Source organism: Patagioenas fasciata, chromosome 2 (genome assembly GCF_037038585.1).
Source record: "Patagioenas fasciata isolate bPatFas1 chromosome 2, bPatFas1.hap1, whole genome shotgun sequence".
NCBI lineage: Eukaryota > Metazoa > Chordata > Aves > Columbiformes > Columbidae > Patagioenas > Patagioenas fasciata.
Window position 1 is genome coordinate 101,331,290 of NC_092521.1, and position 20,545 is coordinate 101,351,834.

The 20,545-nt window shown below is 48.3% G+C and overlaps 1 long non-coding RNA gene across 1 annotated transcript; it reads right to left on the reverse strand.

The window, feature by feature from the left end:
* Window positions 1-850: 850 nt before the first annotated feature.
* LOC139827226 (uncharacterized) lies at window positions 851-15,244 on the reverse strand. The gene is made up of 2 exons (XR_011737626.1): window positions 13,395-15,244; window positions 851-5,374 (listed from the first exon to the last, which is right to left on the reverse strand). It is a non-coding gene; the product is annotated as an uncharacterized lncRNA (long non-coding RNA).
* Window positions 15,245-20,545: the final 5,301 nt, after the last annotated feature.

Consider the following 20,545-nt stretch of genomic DNA (forward strand, 5'->3'; position numbering starts at 1 on the left):
GGCTTCTCCATGTCTACTTGGAGCAGAGTGTGAAATGTCCTGTTAGGTGTTAAGCTTGGCACATTAAAACAGAACAAACCCTAAGTGACTCCTCTAAATGTTCACGTATGCCTTTTTCCATGCAGCTTATTGCTGACTGAGAAATGGTCCTATTCATCAAAAATGATTTATGGTATTGCAGACATGCATACAGAGCAGGAACTCTGCAAACTGCCCATACAGGGACCTGAAGTAATTGGCAATGTTTGGGCTGTCCTAAAACTTGGTGGGGCCCTGAGTAGTGACTGTGGGCATGAACAGATGACTCTAGATTCTGTGCTCAAGGAGAATGGGCATTTTGGAGTCCTTTGCACCTACATACAGGCTCTCCTACGTGAGTATTGCATCTTCAGAATGGCACTGGCAGAAACGTTTTCTGCATCCAGTGTTTTGCCTGACTGCACTTGTACTGCATTGTACTGTTTCTTGTATCTCTAATATTGAGGATCTAGATCCAGCTGAGCTGCTGTCAGCCCTTCCATGACTAGAGGAGGCCTTTGGGGGTCTTCTCAAAATCCAGACAAGGATCTTTCTCATGGGGTATTGTGTGAATTGGGGTTTCTGCCTAAATGCCAAACCCGAAAACACAGCTGTGTGTGTGTTGGGGTGAGGTGGGTGTGTGTTATGAGTATGTTGGCAAAAATTTTTATGAGTCACACTGTTTAACCTTTTCTGACTCAGTTAGCTTTTCATCTTTGTTGTGGTTTAACCCTGGAAGGCAGTGAAGCACCACACAGCTGCTTGTTTGCTTTCTCTGACCCCCAATGGGATGGGGGGAGAAAGGAAGAGTAAAAGCAAGGAAACTTGTACATCAAGATTTAAATCGTTTAATAAGCAAAAGGTAAGTGGAAGAAGAGACAAAGCAAGCAAAAGTCATGCAAAGGCAATCACTCACCACCTCCCACAAGTAGACTGTTGCTCAGCCAGTTCGTGACCAAAAGATAGCTAATCCCCCTAAAATCCCCTCCCCTCCCTTTTTATTGCTGAGTGTGATGTTATATGGTACAGAATATCTCTTCGATCAGTTTGGGTTACCTGTCTGGTCATGTCCCCTCCTAACCTCTTGCAACGCCCCCAAACTATTCACTGAGCGGGGGCAGAGTGAGAAACAGAGGCCCCCAATGCTGTGCAAGCGCTTTCAGCCACAGCTAAAACGTGTTATCAACCTTGTTTTGGTCACTAATCTAAAACACAGCACCATACAAAGTGCTATGAAGAAAATTCACTCTGTCCCAGCCAGATCTGATACAGTGTTATAAAACCGATGGGATTGATCACCTTTTTTCTAATGAGGAATAAGAAAATCTTCACCATCAGATGTAGTCCTGCAACTGGATCATTAATAATGTGTTGTGACTTGAAGCTAGAATAATATTTTTTAAATGATTGCCCCAATTCAAATGAGCTTTTGGTACATCATGATTTCTAGCTAATGAGCACATGGCTAGCACACTAGCTGGAGTGCTGCTGTTGCTTAGCCATTAAATTATATTATGAATACTATTTTGTTACCACAGAAACAACAGAAGCACTGAGTTACAGTCTTTAAGGACTTAAAATACAACACCTGTTTGTGGGTTTTTTGAAAGTATTAGTAATCAATCATTCTGGCAGGACTACCAGCAGGATTATGTTGTACTACTGCAATGTCCGCCAACCTGCCCACCTTGCTACGTGGGTTCTGATTTGGACAAGGGTCTAAAGTGTTTAGCCTGACACATCTCTCCTCAAGTATGATGAGTGCTGCATTACCAACAAACAGAAATCCCCATCTTGTGGTGATCTGGAGAAGGACAAATACTGACTGAAGCAACATTAACATTGTTTGTGTATGCAAATAAGATTTACGTGGATAAAATGATCTTGCACTCAGATTGCAGGGGTAGTATCTAAAGGGTTGGAGTAACTTTTTCAGCTGTCCAAATTAATCTCCTAACAAAAAAATCAGAGATGTTTTGACTTGTCATTTGGAAACAATTAGTAGCACTGTGGAAGTAATGTGCATGTGATTTTATTTTTTCTGCTTCAGCAGTTTCTTTTGTTTCACTGAGCTATGTTCAAAAATAAAATGTACCAAATGTTTAGTGTCAATGACTCAAAGAAAACACTCACTCTCTTCAAAAGAACGCCCAAGCAGCAAATGATGCTTAATTGCATTGCTCTTTTTGTTGCCCTCGGGACTGTTAGCCGCTGGGATATGTACAGAGGTTGCCAGGAAAGGACAGGTTAGTGCTGCTGGATGGGTACAGCACACAGTATGCTGCCAGCCTCTGTTACAGAGGTGTCATAGGAAAAAGAAACAAAGAAAGTGTAAGATTTATTTCCCTGCCCCCCACCAAAGTCCTTCATTTTCTCTGTATGGTGATAACTTCTCAGTAGGGGGTGGATTTATTAATGTCACTTCCCTAGAGCCCTGTAGATAAATAATATCTGCCAGTAGAAACAAGGCATAATTAAAAAAAAAATACTTCCTTTATTCTTTGAAGTTCCTGAAGGAGCTCCTGAAGAAGCACCTCTCCCCACTTTCCCTGTCCTTGCACCCAAGCTGTGGCCTTTTCTATCTCTTATTTCCATTGAGTGGCAACTGTGCTTAGCTCAGGACCAGAGTCAAACTTGATCTCCACTTATTCACACACACACAGAATCACAGAATGTTAGGGATTGGATGCTCACATTAGTAAGTGTGCCTACAAACACTGTTCAGATCACAGGGAGTGAGATGTGGTGTAGAGAAACTGCTGGTTTCTGGACCAAGGTGGCTTTGGAAGTTCTCTAGGAAACAGTGAGGTGAGCCTGTTCTGCTTCTGCAGTGTGGCACTGGGCATCACAGATGGAGAGCAACATGGTGTTACCCAGCTGTCTGACAACGTACCCCATTTCTCACTGCTGTGGCAGCTCACCAGAGTGTTTTGGGAATGCAGGGTTAAGATTTTGATCCCAAATATTACTTATAAACACTCGAGCGCTTTTCAAACCTGGAAACTGTTTTCTATCAGGGGGCTTGAGAAACAGAATCTCCTTTTTCTGTTTGAATGGAAACTGAAACCTCTAGACTGCATAGTTATAAATAAATCTGGAAAACATAGTATAGGTGTCTTTGGCATCTGCTTCAGTTTAAGGCAGCTGCAAGCAGAATCTCTGAGAGATGTGAATGAGAAAAGGAGGCTGAGGGGAGACCTTATTGCTGTCTGCAACTATCTGAAAGGAGGTTGTAGCATGGAGGGTGTTGGTCTCTTCTCCCAAGTAGCAAGTGATGGGACGAGAGGAAATGGCCTCAAGTTGCACCAGGGGATGTTTATATAGGATATTAGGGTAAAACTTCTTCAATGAAAGAGCTGTGAAGCATTGGAACAGGCTGCCCAGGGAAGTGGTTGAGTCACCATTCCTGGACGTGTTTAAAAGATGAGGTTCTTAGGCACACAGTTTAGAGGTGGACTTGGCAATGCTAGGTTGTAGGTAGAACTCAATCTTAAAGCACTTTTCCAATCAAATGATTCTATGAAATTCCTCTGTAGCACCCTGACATCAGGAGTGGCTTGCAGTGGGGAGCTTGCCTCACCAGAGGGTTCCTTCTGCATGTGGATGTGTCTGTTTGCCTGGATGTAGTGCACTTGCCCAAGCAGATGCACCCTAGTTGCTGGATAGGTCCTCCTCCTGCCACCTGCTGTGGCTTTTCTTTCCTGGGAAAGTGCTGGTGATTTCTTGCTCCACCTGGGAGGAGAGGAAATCTTTTGTTACAGCCACATCAGAGAATGATCCTCAGACATAGTGAGCACCTGAGGCTCCTGATCAGCTGGCTCAGGTCCTGACTTCAGCCAAGTCAGGAATAGCTCAGATATTTTCACTGGGGATATTGCAAACAGGTATGTATCCCTATAGACATATACTTCAGAAAGCATTTGTAGATTGACGCTGTCACGGAGGCACCCCGAGGTTACCTTCAGGGACAATAGGGTCCAAAACAACTTTTATTAAACCGGTGAGAAACAGGGTTTTAGCACTCCAAAATTGACTTAAATACAGGTTCGGATATCAGTTGAGGAAAATTATTAAGGGGCAGCAACTAATACAACAGGAGGTCCACAGTATGCATGCACGTGGCTTAAACCAGAACAATGCCGGAGCCGGCCCTGAGTCCAGGATGAATACACACTTGCCTGAACATGGTGTGAGATTATTCTTAAAGAGATATACGTACTCATAGTGAGTACGGAAAGTACACGTGCAAATATGCACGGAATATATATATATGTACTCGCAATCCCGCGAGGGTTAATTTACTTAAACGTGCAAATGTGCACGGAATACTACACGTGCTTATGTGGAAGCACAGGAGGAAAATACACTCGTGATTGTGCGAGGAAATTATTTAAAGTACCCGTTCAAATGTGCACGGAAAGTTACACGTGCAAATGTGCACGGAAAGTACACGTGCAAATGTGCACGGAATATATATGTACTCGCAATCCTGCGAGGGTTAATTTACTTACACACGTGGCGGCAAGGCAAGCGGAGTCTCAGTCCCGGGAAGTGGTGGGGGGCTGTGGCTCCTGGCAGCAGTGGCTAAGCTCGTGCTCTGAGACACCCACGACAATGGGCCCAGTCTCGACGAGAGTCCCGTTTTATATTGGCAGATCAGACCTGACTGTAGGCATTCTAGAAGCTTCTCTGCACCCCCACACTGGCTGTGGGGTGCCCCTGAAGCCTCCAAACATCCCCCACACTGGTCACAGGTGCCCAGCGGCTCACTGGCACCTCGGCACTCCCTTCTCCTAATGGCCCTGGCCAGGGTGCTCTGGGGCCAAACAAAAGAAGCTGTTAGCCTCAAGTAATAGAGAGGGAGATGTGCCTACTCCTTCCATATTGATGGAGGCGGGGGGAGAGAGGTGTGGGGGGGTGCATCCTGCCACAATCCACCCCGTGACTACAGTCATGGTCTGATACCTTTGGAGTGGTGGTGCAGTCATCTCTTGCCTCCAAAGAGAAAAGGGGACACTTCTGCCGGTGAGCCTTAATGTCCACTGTGGATCACCATATAACATATGTTGACTTACCCCTGCAAAACAATTACCATATCTCATATGTTGACTTACCCCTGCAAAACAGTTATTAATAACAATCAACAATAGAATTGAAGTAATTACAACAATCAACAATCGCCCAAGGTAATTATTGAGTCCCAGCATCAGTCACAGTTCGTTAGTGTTTCCATTCCTGTGACTGCCTTCCTTCTGAATGGCTTGCTGGTGTTAGCTGGATCCTTTTCCACCCCGTCATTGTTGGTGTTGTTTCCAAGGCATCTGGATCCTCTTCCACCCCGTCATCTTCCTTCGCCCTGCAAGAAAACACAAGAACAGACCTCAGTCCCGGGGGAGGAACCGGGCTTTCAGGGTTGGCAGTCTGGAACTATCCACCGAGCACTAATACGGTGGGTTTTCCCATTCTCATCAAGGGCTTCCCACGCATATAACCCTCTGGGTTTTGCTAGAGTCATGGGCACAATACCAACAGACGGTAATTTCATCATGACAGGCTGGCCCACTTGTATTTTTGGGGGCTGTTCTTCCTCTGTGTTGGTTGTCAAGTTGCTGCCTGTCAATGGCTTTTCAGGACAGAACGCCCTGATTTTGGGGCTTCCATAGCTTCCCCAGCGGTTATTGACAAGGAAGACAGCTTGTGCTAATCGCTTGTCCCAGTTGTGTCATGATACATCTGCATATTTCTTAATCAAACCATTGGTTCGTTCCACGATCCCATTGGCTTGGGGATAGTATGGTGTATGAAACAGCAGTGGTCATTGATAATCCTGATACTACCTCTACCCCCACCAGGATGTATTTCTTTCCATTAGAGGGTCTCAATGGCCCGACATAGTCAACTTGCCACATGCTCCAGAGAGTCTTGCCCTGCCTGATATGTAGGACCGGGGCATGATTTGGGTGATCAGCTTTAAGTCTGATCCGACATTGTGGACAGGCTGTAAGAATTGCTTCGCATGTTCCCACGGACACTGGCCAACCCCGAGATCGGCATTCGTAATAAAGATCTGCTTTTCCAGAATGGCCTCGCTTAAGGTGTAACCATTCAGCTAACCGTGCCCACTCCTCTGGTATGCTTTCAGCTAGCCTGATCTGGGCTAGAAAGTCAGCTTGTTGATTCCATTTGGCAGCGGGGGTTCCATCCTTTGCATGTCCTTCTACCCAGCCCACACTCAAAGGTCGTGACCTGCCTATCTCTAATAGTCTTTGCCAATCTTCAGCTCTCCACACTCTGGTGCAATTTACTTCCCACTGGTTGGATTCCCATTGGCATATCCATTCAGTGGTACCCTTATAGGTTGCATAGGAATCAGTGTAAATCGTGAAGGCTCCTCCTTCTGCTGCTAATAAGAGAGCACGCAGTTCTCCTACTTGAGCACTACCTTCCCCCTCCTCTGTTATTCTTTTTCCAGTAGCAATCTCCAATGCTGCTGCCTTGTACTGCCAGTTTGTCCCTACCTGATGGGCTGATGCATCAGTGAAACAGACTCCTTGTATGTCTGAGCCCTGAGTTAGCTTAGGTGCTTCTTTTATTGGAGAGGGTTTATAAGGCAGGCTCAACAGGACCTGATCAGTGTTCACAGGTTGTTGAAGTTTTGAAACTTTTACAGAACCCTCCTTTAGTAGTAACAATTGGCTAACTCCCTCTAAATAGGCGTACCATTTTCGTACCGTTGCTTTCTGTGCCACCCCCTCGGCGGGGTAACCCTTTAAGGATTGAATTCAACAGAGGGAAAGGGCCTTGTACAATAACTTTCTGTGATGTACACAGTTTCTCTGCCTCCTTAACTGCTCGGGTAAGTGAGAGAAGCCCCTTTTCCCACTCTGAATATCGTTGTTCAGCTCCCTTAAATGCGGTGGAAGAGAACAACAAAGGTCTAGCTGGCCCTATTGGCCCCCTTTGGAATATAGCGCAATAGGAGGCATGTTCTGCAAACCCCCATTCCACTCTTAATGGGTCTTGTGGATGTAGTGGGCCAAATTTCTGATAGGCTTTAAGTTCATCTTTTAGAACATTAAGGGCCTCTGTATGTTGTAGAGTCCAATTCCATTTCTTGTTTTTTCGGAGTAGGTCATATAGGGGACGGGCAATCACTGAGAATCCTGGGATATGTTTTCTCCAGTACCCTAATGTACCCAACAGGCATTGCAAGTCTGCTTTGCTGTTTGGGGTGTGCCCCTTGTCTATGGTAGCCAGAACATCATCAGGCACTGCTATGGCTCCCCCTATCCACCAAGCCCCTAGGAATTTAACTTCCTGGCTGGGACCCTGGCACTTGGACGGTGGAATATCTAATCCGTTCTGTGTTAATAAATTCCAAAGAGTTTCTGCTACTTGCCCCACCTGTTCCTTATTGTCTCCGCCCACTAAGATGTCGTCTATATATTGATATATGCAAATGCCTGACGGTACCTGTACAGTGTCAATGAGTGCAGCAAGGGCATTGTGGGCAATAGTAGGAGAGTGTTTGTACCCCTGAGTAAGCTGATTAAAAGTGTATTGCTTCCCTTCCCAGGCAAAAGCAAATTGTGCCTTGTCTTCTTCCCTTAGGGGAATCATGAAGAACATATCTTTAACATCTAAAGCAGCCATCCATGGGTGAGTTGCTGCTTGTATTACAGTCACCACCGAGGCTATGATTGGGACAGCAGCTGTTAGTGGTGCGGTGTTATTATTCAATTTTCGATAATCAATAGCTAGGCGCCAACAAAAGAAGCTGTTACCCTCAAGTAATAGAGAGGGAGATGTGCCTACTCCTTCCATATTGAAGGAGGGGGGGGAGAGAGTGGGGGGGAGGGGTTGCATCCTGCCACAGATACTGAGGCTAGCAGCAGAGCACAAAAAAGGAGGATGCCTATGAACAAATATTTGTACAGGGGACCTCCTGTTTTCTGTATTTTTGTGTTGCATTGACTGTATGAAGGGCTGGAGAGCCATTAGCAGGGTCTTCTGAGATTGCTTTTCCTTCCTATAGTGTCTGGCAGGCGGTGAGGGTGTGGCAGGTCATTATATGCTCTGGTTATTTTCTCCTGCTGTACTGAATCTTTAAGGTTATTGCTAAATCTTAGCAGTATCCTTTATTCAAGGCTCACTTTTTCACTCCAATCTTGCATGCTTTTCTGTTGTTGCTACCGTCTTCTATAAAAGTCTAAGATGAATCTTGTTCAAAATGTTACCTTAACTGCCTTTCTTGGCAGACTTTAATCAGTAACACAGTTTTATGAGTGCTTCAAATCTTAAATGCGGAATTATATTCTATATATCACTGAGACATCAGAAAGAGTATTAGGCAGGCTGAAAAATAAACCTCTGAACAATTATGTCAAACAGCTATGTATATAGAAGATTGAAGTAAATGTTAGCTGCGAAAGAAGACATGCAAACTTGACAGTGAATGAGCCTGTAATTCATTTTGTCCTATCCCGGCACACAGAAATAAAGAGAAATTGTAGAAGACCCTTGCTGTATGAGACATTTTTTTAGAGGGCCTGAGTATGGGAGGAGAGGCCACATCTCAGTCACGACCTGGAAAAACGAATTATGTTTTAGGGAATACAAAATGCTAGAGGTTTTTCTTCAGTCAACCACTTTCTTCTTGTTGTTGCTTGACAATAGGACTTCTGAGCCCCTGATGTTGCTTCCCCATCAAATAGCAGCTATAAGAGATTTGAGGTTGGTTTTGGCCAGTGCGTACCTGGTACTCTATGCATAGGAATAACTAAGTTTTGAATTGAATGAAAGTGCCCCTACTCTTTTTCTTCAGAAATTATTTTTTATTCCCCATTGAGCTTTGCTGTACTATTTCTATGCTCTATCACTGATAACAATGCTGAGTGATAAAATGCTTCTTGCCTTTGAAGTCAGGTCTAATAACACTAATTTTCAAACCAGTCTGAACTCTTTTGTGGAAGAAGATAGGAAAATGATAGGGCGATCATTAGTTTCTTTTTTCCTCTAATCTGGTATAATGTGTCTTATTATGGTCTTTAATAACTGTAACCACAGCAACAAATAGTGATGGATATAATGCATTAGGGTCTCTCCTCTCAGTAATCATATTCTGCTTCCAGATGCCTTTCAGGCCACAAAGTAAATTAACATTCAACAGCAATACATCGAGATGCTGCGGAAATTCCCTCTTCCTTTTCAGAGAGGTGATCCAGGTTGTTAGGGACCTTTGAGTAGTAGCTGACTTTTCCAAAGACCAACAGTATTCCAACTTGACAGTTACTGAGCAGGCTGCTGTGTAAAGATTAATGAAGTTGTCTGCCCAGATTAGTTGGAGGGGCTATACAGGAATCAGCTTGTGGAATAAAATTCAATATATACCAGCAGAAGAATGAGAGAGTGGCTTAAGGGGGCAGGTTGTATTGGAGCTTTGGTTGTAGGGCACTCTCTGTTGTGGGGTGGAGTTTTTCTTAAACTGAAAGTCTTTCAAAGCCAAAATGTTTATATTGGTTATGGTTGTTGGTGTTTTGCATCGCAAACCCTGGCACAGGAACTAAACAGCATGGAGTGACATGCAGTGTTCTTGGAGAGTATTTATGGTCCAGGTGGAGATATAACAGTAATGTGTCCTGTAATCAGAGGGTGGTATCCTGGTGCAAGAGGTCTTGGGTGAATGTCAAAGCAACAGTGATTACAGAGGAAATGAATACATCTGGTTGTCCTCCCCAGCATCTTGTGGAAAAGACTGAAAACAGCAGCAGAAGTGATGTACTGAATGCAATGGAGAAGAGCTGTACCTTATATGTAATTAATCTTTATTTGAAGGGTTGTTAAAATGGAATCATAGAATCATTTCAGTTGTAAGAAAACCTCAGGATCATCGAGTCCAACCATAACCTAACTCTAGCACTAAACCGTGTCCCTAAGAACCTCCTTTTGACCTCCCCGAAATGAGGAAGGTAATATGTGTGTCCAGTTAAATTTTACATTTGCTGTGTACATAAGCAGGTTTAGAAATGTGAATTTTTGCCCAGCTACAGGATGTCCTGAGATCAGTATGAGAACAAGTGAGATAAATTGCGTCCAAGGAGTGTCTGCATCTTCCTAAAGAAGTTGAAAAAAAATGTCAGCTTTTACATGCCTAAAGTCAGAAGAGATCTGAGTCCTATGGGAAGATTTTTGTAAAACATTCAAGAGGAAGAAACAGAAGAGTGCTTAAACTGTTCGATTGAGTTACTTACTAAAATTGCATGTGTGTGTGTGTTGTTAAATCTCTTGGGCATTGTAGAAAATAATACCCTTCTCAAAAGAAACTGAGCAAAATATGCTTCTAGATAGTGATTCCACATAATATTTCTACGAAGAAACAGAATTTTCTTCATATTTTTAAAGAAATTTGCCTATGGCCTATTTACTACTCTCTTGTTACTAAAATGATTTTTTCTGAACAGTTCACAAATATGTAAATTCTATAGTTATGAAATATATAAAAAATAAACGGTGATCACAGATATATTGCATTCTAGTCCCCGCCAAGGTCCATCAGGTCAGGGGCATTTGAGCACTCTCGGGAGTCCAGGAGATGACTCCAGCTCAAGGGAGGATAGGATAGGATAGGATAGGATAGGATAGGATAGGATAGGATAGGATAGGATAGGATAGGATAGGATAGGATAGGATAGGGCTGGGGCAGGTCCTGGGAGGCGTGAGCAGCCTGTGGGACAAGGAGCCAGGTCTGGCTCACATGCTCAGGGAACAGCCGATCGCCAGCACTGGGGTCAGGAAGGAATTTTTTCCCCCGGGGCAGATCGGCACTGGTCCCCGGGGGTTTTTTGCCTTCCTCTGCAGCATTGAGCATGACCACTTTGCAGAGCTCCTCTGGGCCCTTTTGGCTCGGATCCTGCCTGCTGCTCAAGCACCAGGAAGATGGCCTCTCGTGCCCTGCAGCTGGGGGGAGGAAGGCTTTTTTTTTCCCCCAGGTGGGACGGCAAGCGTCTCCGGGGGTTTTTTGCCTTCCTCTGCAGCGCTGAGCACGGCCCCTTGCCACGGCTTCTTTGGGCCATTTGGGCTGGGTGCCAGCTGCTCCACGAGGTGGCCCTAAACTTAGCTAGAACAGCCTGCCCAAACCAGCATAGAACAGCTCACCTAAACCAACCTTAAAGAAGCTAAACCAATCTGCCTTAAAAAACTTCAATCAGCCACCAACAACCTAAACAGAACCTTAAACAATCTACAACAAATTACCTAAACCAAACAAAATAAACCAACCTAAACAATCCTAAAACAAACCTATCTAAACCAAATGATCTAAAAAAATCCTACCTAAAACAATCTAAAACTACATAAACCGGCATTTCTCAACCAACCTTAAGCAACCTAGAACCAAACAAGCTAAACAAACTGAAACCAACCAATCTTAACCTAAAATAACCATTAAACAATCTCAAACAACTTAAAACCAATCTAATAAAGGATAAAACCACCTAAAGCGACCGATCTAAACCAACCTCAAAAATACGAAACCAAATGACATAACCTGACCAAAATGACCTAAAGCAAACAACCCAAAGCTAAATAGAACCACTGAAACCAGCCTACAACGACCAAGCTAAAAACCAATCTAGATCAACTCAACTTCAACAACAAAGCTAAAACACCCTAAAAAACCTCAACAACAAAAACCCAACCACCAGCCACCCTACCCCAGGCAGTGTCTCACTTGGATGTGCCTGCAGTCTTGGAAGCCTGACTACCCCAGGTTCTCCTCCTAACGGACCCTGAGCTTGTTTGGAGGTCCTCAAGCACAGCGCAGCTACCGTATACCCTTGACCTAGCTATGGTTCGCCTCTAGCCGGGAACGTCGTCCTCTTTGAGCAAGGTAGGGAAACACGTGGAGCAGGGAAGGAGGAAGGGGACGTCTGCCGAGACAGCAGAAACAGCCCAATCGAGCCTGGTGATTAGTGGGGGGACACATGTCCCAGCGAGATTGCACTCACATCCAAAGCATCCAGACACAACCGAAAACCAACTAAACACAATGTACATCTAACCAAACCACCTAAAGCACCCTCAACAACCAATCTAAGCCACCCCAGCCTGAAGGAACCCATCTGCAAAACATGCACCGTGCATAACACTGCCCTAAACAACCTACCAGGAAATAACTAAACCAACCTAAACCAAACAACCTGAACCAACCTTAACAGAAACCCTTCAAGCGACCTAAACAATGTAAACCAAACCTGCCTAAACCAACCTACCTAAAAACACAGACACCCACCAACCCACCTAAGCTGCTTACTGAAAAGAAACAACCTCAAAAAACCAACCCACCCCCAACTTAAAATCATCTAAACAAACCTCAACCAAACTACAGAAAACAGCCTCAATGAAAACAGCTTCAGATACGCCACCTACAACAACCAACGGAAGACAACTTCAACCAAAAATCACCTGCATCAAGCAACCTGAACCCACCAGCCTTCAACAACCAGCCTCTCACAACCACCCTCAAAGAACCTGCCTCAAACCAACCTCAAACGACCGCAACAAACTGAACCGAGCTACTAAAACCAGAAACCTAAACCAAACTAACACAGCCAGTGCTAAAGAATCCTCAGAAAACAGCACCAACCAAAGAACCCAGCAAAACCGAGAAAAAGAAACCTCCTAAGCTAAACCACACAGAGCAGCGCTAAGAACATCACATCAAACAACCTGAACCCACCCACCTAAACTAACCAACCCAAACCAAGCTAAACCATCAAACCTGAAACAAGCAGCTAAGACCGCCAACCTAAACCAAACTTAACAAACCTTAACCTAAAACAACCAGCCTTCAGTGACCTACGAACACACAACCTACCAACAACGTAATACAGCGTCAAACAACCACCTTCGAACAACCAGTCTCAAAAAGCCTACCAAAACCAACTCATAGAAACTGACCTACACCAACCAAACTAAACAAACTTAAAAAACCCCAACAAAACCAGAACAACAGCAACAAGAGAAACAACACCACCACCACCAAAACAAAAAAACAAACAAGGTAGAAAGAAACAGGTAAAACCCAAACAAGTTACAGACAAAGAAGGCAGATGTAGGGAACAGGATGCAGAGGTGTTGCATGGGGACCCAGTGCTTTGGAACAGCCACTGGTGTCCTGTCAGGAACAGGAAGCAACATCCGCAGCTGCCACTCGGCACCTCTCCCTGCGGGCAACACCAGCGCCTGGCCGGGACCAGAGCGCTTCTCGTGCATCCCTGCCCAAGAAGCACGGCAGCAAAACAAGCTGTGGAAGGCAAAACACCTGCTTGTCATCGCTACATGTGATGCTTTGGAAAAGATCCCACAGTACCACATACCTCTTCTTTTGTGCGTGGTCAGTCCCGCGCCTCATTCTCAAGGTTCTCCCTCTTCAGGAACCAGGGAAAGCTTGGCCTCTGTTCCTGCTGCTGCTCTCTGCAGCTCTGGGACTTGCCTTTGCCAGCCTGCAAGGGCTGTTTGTTCAAGCTAAAGTGAAGAACGCAGCAGCCTGCTCCTGGCTACACGTGGGCTTGCGTTAAGGATTGTGAGCACTGGCTCTGAAACAGAGTGAGAAACAGAAATGACATCAAATAACATCAAAGGAAGTACATTAAAAAATAAAATCAACCAGAATAAAATAGAAACACTTGTATCCATTGCGTTTTGTGTCCTGGGAAGTGGTTTTTAGGGAAGAGTGAAGGAAGGGAGAGGGAAGGGGGAAGGGAAGGGAAAAGAAGGCAGAGGAGAAAAGCAAGCCCTGACAGAGCCCTGAGGGCTCCATACCTGAAAGAAATTGTGCTGTTTTCACCGAAAGCAAACTGATTTTCTTCAGGCAGTTAGAAACCTTTCTTTTTCACAGCTCGCACGCTCATTATTTGGAATTAGTTTGAGAACAAGAGCTAACACCCCAGCACAGAACTAATGCTTGTAATTGCTCTGGTCTGAGAGCCAAGGACATTCTGACTGCTCTGCCCAGGGATGGGACCTGTCGAGGAAGGGGGGCAGAGATGGGACAGAGCTTGACTGACATCCAGGCTGATCAAGAAGAGTATTTCATCCCATTAGCATCACGGTCATTATTTAAGGAGGGAGAGGAACTTTCTCACTCCCTCAGGCGTGCAGTGGAATCTTGATCAACTGGCCACATGGGCCAGGAAAGCTACCTGGCAAGCAAAAAGATCCATTGCACTCTTCTGCTCAGCACATCAAGATTTGCCCTCTGAGTCGCGGCAGTTTCTTGAATATCACCAAGAATCAAAACAGGTTTCAAAGAGCAACATGGCATGACCAAATAATAAATACTTCTCTTTAAGTCCACTCATTTGTTTAATCTTTGCCTAGACCTTCAGGAAATGGAAAACCAAACTCACTACAGAGAAGTTCAACACAACAACCCACGCCAAATCAAGGCTACCAGGTAGGAACCCGATGACAAGGATCGGTCACGCAACTGCTACTCTATGACAGGGCTGCCCCGAACAGATCACCCCCAAGGATTCAGTCCAAGGCAGAAACTACTCAGCTGGCAAACATTCCAAAAAAACAAACACGTTTTGCTTACAGACCTTACAGCAAGTTTTCCCTCAGGAAACACAAAATGAAAGAGCAACAAGAAGCAGAAATAATACTCACAAGCCTGTAACATCTTCGACGGGATTTTCCCGCACCGGCCGACACCGCCGGACCCGGCGGGCACAGCCGCTCCCCCCGCTCCAGCTGCCCGCCAAGCGGCGGCGCCGAGCGCGCCATCCACGCGTGCCGCAAGCGGCCTCGCCCTCTCCGCCCGCCCGCCCGCCCGCCCGCCCGCCGGGCCCAGGCCGGGCCCCAGCGCAGCCCCGCCCGGGCACCGGGAGAGCGCGGAAGCGTCGCGGCGCCGCTTACCGAGCGGCAGCAGCAGCTGAGAGGGGCTGTCGCTCGCCTTGGCCGCCATGCTGGACACAGACCCGAGCAATCGCTACCGCCTCCCGCAAAGACCGAGCCAGCAGCCCCGACGAGCGGATGGCAGAGCCGTCGCTCCTCGGCCCCGCCCCGTGTGCCGGTAAACGCGGGAACGAGCACTGTCTCTTCAAACACCTTTTGCATTCTTCATCCTACAGCACTAAAGAAACAGCAGAATCCCTTAGCACAGGATAATTGTGCAATACAAGTGCCAGGTTTGTCGTGCTGGTAAAAGATATTGTTAAAAGATGTGCGGCTGTCGGTCTTTCCTCAAGACAAAAGGCAAAGGAGCTGGTTCCATCCGAGGCGAGGCAAACCAAATGCAAGCACTGACAGCACTGCAGAGCAAAATGGCCCCGCGACGGGGCCCTCGTGGCCCTGCGGGCCGCCATGCCGGCCACCGCAGCGTTCGCTGGGGACGCCGCGAGCCTCTGTTGTGGCAGTTGGAGCACAGCCGTGCCAGCCGCGCCAGCGCTCGGAGAGAAGAGGCCGCAGCGAGCAGAAGAGAGAAGAGGAGGCTCACGGACCCCCCGGCCCATGGCTCCGCCGCCCAAGAAACGGCGGCAGCCTGTGGCGAGCACCAGCACCGCCCACAGGCAAGAGGAGGAGCCGATGGAGGTTGACCCACCCCGGGAGGAGGAGGAGCAGCCCATGGACATCGACCCGCCTCGGGAGGAGGCGGAGCCGATGGACGTGGACCCGCCTCAGGCAGGGCTGCTGGGGCACAAGAGCAGCATGGGCGGGCAGCCCCCAGCGCCGTGGTGCCCGAAGCGCCGCAGGACGGCCGGGGGCTCTCCCAGAGCCCCCAAGCAGGCGCCTGGGCACAAGCGGCGCCGCCCCCGCAGCCGCCACTAGCCGCCTCCGGGGCATGGGACGGGATGGGATGGGCCGGGCCGGAGCAGCAGCCGCTCTGGAGCCGCAGGTGAGCCCGGCTTCCCAACCCGCACCCCCGGCCCTCATGCTGGGGCATCTCCTCTGCCCTGGGGCCTGGGGAAGAGGCGAGGAGAGTCGCTGCCATCTTCTGGTCGGCAGCCCCAGAGCACCGGGAGGAGTCCTCAGGAGCCACCACAGACGGCCAGGACACCCAAGGGCAGCGCTGGAGCTGGAGCTTGCCTTCAAGGGAAAAGGTTTGCACATTGCACAAATAAGTCAGACTTTTTCTCCTTCTCCCTGTAGACGTGTATACAGACTCTAGAGTTAATAGAAATGTGTAGATATAGAAAATAAAAAGCAGATGTGTGCGTGCGTGTGTGTGTGTGTGCGCACAGAAGCCCACTGGAGACCGCCAGAGACCGTCGGGGACCAAAGGACGCCGCTGGAGGACGTCGGAGACCAAAGGACAGCGTGGGATCTGCACCTTGCCTTCAAAAGAGGAAAAGTTTGGAGACAAAACCTTACGAGGTATGCTTTGTATTCAGAGCCTGGTCTTTTGGAACCCTTCTCTTACTCCTCTGATTGGGTGAGATTCAAGGGTCTCGTTTACTCATGTGTTCTCTGCTCCTCCTCTCCTTCCCCTCTTGCTGTTTTCCTCCGTCATCTCTGTTGTGTCCTCTTGTTACATGCAGTAAGTTTCATCTCTGGCATTTTGTTTTCTCTGCCCAGGTTTGCTCATGAATTCTTGACAGGACACTTGGAAGCAGGATTTTCCAAAGCGTTCTTGCCCCCAAGGTCCGTCAGGTGAGAGGCCTTTGGGCACTCTCCCAAGTCCAGGAGATGGCTCCAGTGCAAGGTAGGACAGGCTAGGCTAGGATAGGATAGGCTAGGGCTTGGGCAGGTCCTGGGAGGCGTGAGCAGCCTGTGGGACAAGGAGCCAGGTCTGGCTCACATGCTCAGGGAACAGCCGATCGCCAGCACTGGGGTCAGGAAGGAATTTTTTCCCCTGGGGCAGATTGGCACTGGTCCCCGGGGGTTTTTTGCCTTCCTCTGCAGCATTGAGCATGACCACTTTGCAGAGCTCCTCTGGGCCCTTTTGGCTCGGATCCTGCCTGCTGCTCAAGCACCAGGAAGATGGCCTCTCGTGCCCTGCAGCTGGGGGGAGGAAGGCTTTTTTTTTCCCCCAGGTGGGACAGCAAGCGTCTCCGGGGGTTTTTTGCCTTCCTCTGCAGCGCTGAGCACGGCCCCTTGCCACGGCTTCTTTGGGCCATTTGGGCTGGGTGCCTGCTGCTCCACGAGCTGGCCCTAAACTTAGCTAGAACAGCACACCCAAACCAGCATAGAACAACTCACCTAACCCAACCTACACCAACAGCAAGCAACTAACCAACCTTCAAGAACCTAAAATAAAATAAAAATAAACACTTTGTATCCATTGTGTTTTGTGTCCTTGAAAGTGTTTTTTAGGGAAAAGAGGAGGGAGGGGGGAGAGAGAGGGAGGGAGGGAGGGAGGGGGAGTGAGGAGAGAGGGATAGGACGGGGAGGGGGGACAGAGCGGGGAGCGCGGGAGAGAGAGGGGAAGGGGGTGGGGGGAAGAGGGGGGGAGAAGGGGTGAGAGACAGGGGATGGGGGGGAGGGGAGATGATAGAGGGAACTACCATTTTAAGGGTTAACTAAACATATCATGGGTGCCTACTAACAAACTACCACTTTAAGGCTTAGGCACACAATAAGTGCTTAGTTTAGAGCTTTATGTAGACTTATGCTAAGAAAAACAGAACCCCCTCGAATGCCAAGATAAGAAGTTTTACTGCACCCAGCTGTAAACTTGAGGAGACAAGATAACAAAGATTTAGAGCAAAAGGGGGTGCCAGCCTGGTTTCAATCGACTTGGCAGCTTGGGTCCCAGTCAATTCAACATAATGAGCCAAAGGTAAAAAGTTCACTGTGAGGAAGCTGAAGGAGCCCTCATCCAAAGACCCCTCCTCAAGACCACCAGATGGCACTGCGCAGGCGCAACAGGGAGCTGCCTAGGAGGAGACTTTGCAAATTATGACCTGGGACTCATTTTAATAAGAAGCGGGGAAAGGTTATGAATAAGTATAGGCGTTCCTGGGGTCATTATGAATACCTAACACCTTGCTGTATTTAAACACACCTCATAGTGTTAGAAGGTGCGCATGAACGGTGGAACGATCCCCCTTGCGCCCGATATCAGATAAACACACCCGCTTTATAAACCTTGCACGTTGTAAAGTTTTATGACTTTATAGGTTGTAAAGTTGTTTCCACGTATCAATTTTGGCGACCACGAAGGCACAAGCTCTGCCCGGCTGTGCGGACCGCCTGAGAGAAACGGACCTCCCAGACGTGTCCCGAACCTTTTATTTCAGAGGGGCTCCGTTCCACTCCGGCTGGTCACCGCGGGGGCAGACGACGACTTTTTGAATTAAGCGGATAAGGTATGCTGCTGTTTTACTGTAACGTGGGCCTGTAACATGGGGGGCCAGCAACTGGCGAGGGAAGCCTCCGCATGGCCAGATTCCCCATATTGCTGTAAATGGGCACCTGCCTAAGGGGGCTACTGACTTGACTCCACCAGAAGGGGGTCAGCCGCTAGCCATCTTGGGGGTAGATCGAGTAACCCTGAGTGAGCCTTCTGTTGCGTCCCGGTCACGGGAGCCAGGATGGACCCGCTAATGACTGCATGGAAGTGGGAGAAGGGTGAACAGACTCTCCGCTCGTGGGTTCGAGTCCCCCCATGGCAACTGAAGCTTTATAACAGAACCAACCTAAGCCACCCAACCTCAAATCATCTAAACAACCTCAACCAAACCACCTACACCAAACTCCAACAAAATACTGAAAACAACCTCAATGAAAACAACTTCACATACCCCACCTAAAACAACCAAGGGGAAAACAACTTCAACCAAATATCACCTCCATCAAGCTACCTAAACCCACCAGCCTTCACCAACCCAGCCTCCCACAACCACCCTCAAAGAAGAACCTGCCTCAAACAAACCACCTCCAACCACCTCAACAACCTCAACCAAGCTACCAAAACCAAAAACCTCCCTCCACCAAAACAGCCCCTGCTTGGAAGGGCTCCAGCCCGGCTGCAACATCCGCAGCTGCCACTCGGCACCTCTCCCTGCGGGCAACACAAGCGCCTGGCAGGGACCAAAGCGCTCCTCGTGCATCCCTGCCCAAGAAGCACGGCAGCAAAACAAGCTGCGGAAGGCAAACAGTCTGCTCGTCATCGCTACGTGTCACGTAGCTCTGGAAAACATCCCACGGTACCACATCCGTCATCACCATCTTCTCCTCCTTCTTCTTCTTTTGGGCATGGTCAGTCCCGCGCCTCATTCTCAAGGTTCTCCCTCTTCAGGAACCAGGGAAAGCTTGGCCTCTATTCCTGCTGCTGCTCTCTGCAGCTCTCAAAATCACTCTCTTTATGCCTCAGGAAAGGGTTTGTGTCCAGCTGGATTGAGTCCCTGGTCTTCCTTGCTGTGGGACCCAGTGGGCATTTTATGTGGGGCAGAGAGGAGATGGCTACTAGGGTGGCCTCGAGGCTGCAGGGCTGGTTTCTGCCTGAGAGAAGAGAAACAGCAGGAGGTTTGTTCTGGGGAGCCGAGCGGCAGAGGAGGCCTCAGGGACACCCAGCAGCTCTGCCCAGTGAATGCACACCAAGGGCAGGGACAGCCTCCTGGGCCTCTTCAGCTCAGGGACTGATTTGGGGCCAGCACCCCAAAGGCTTCCTCCATAGGGTGCTGGGCGGATTGGGGGCGGGCGGGGCTGCACACGTGGGGCTCTGTCACCCCCACGTCACAATGCCAGCACCCGGCAACGCAGAGCTCACAATGCCCTGGGCAGGATCAAAAGGAGCAGCCGGGTCCCGCGTCCACTGCCAGAGCTGGCCCGGGGGCAGCCCCAACACATCCCGGAGGAAGCACTTGAGGAGCTGGTGGCATCACAGGGCAGGGGCTGAGGGAGGAAGAGCTTGCGTGAGGCTGCTGGAGGTTCTCCACTGTAAGACAATCTGCTGCCAGGGCCACCTTCAAACCTCAGCTCATGGATGGAAATCCTTTTCAGCTGGGTAGCAGTGGCAAGACCACGGGAATTTCTTCTTGAGGAGCACTGCAGAGCTCTTCAAGGACGATACCAAGGATGAAAGCCAAAGCAGGAAAAGAGCTATCAAGTCCAAGGAAAGATACGGTAAACAGCACAAAACCATTCAGGACTTCTTCCCGAGCAGACAGCGTCACCATAAATGACAGCGTAGCAGCACGTCACTTGCTGCATTGGGAAGGAATGGCACACGGACTGACAGGGTCACCTTCCAAGCTTATCTGATGGCTCAAAATCCTTTTCAGCTGGATAGCAGTGGCAAGACCAAGGGAATTCCTTCGGGAGGAGCACTGCAGAGCTCACCATCTTCATCCCCTGTGGAGCCAGGCTCAGGAGCCGTAAGAACCAGGATGTAAAGGGGTTGCAAGGGGTTGCAGTGCTTTGGGACAACCACTGGTGTCCCACCAGGCACAGGAAGCATTCTAGTCCCCGCCAAGGTCCATCAGGTCAGGGGCATTTGAGCACTCTCGGGAGTCCAGGAGATGACTCCAGCTCAAGGGAGGATAGGATAGGATAGGATAGGATAGGATAGGATAGGATAGGA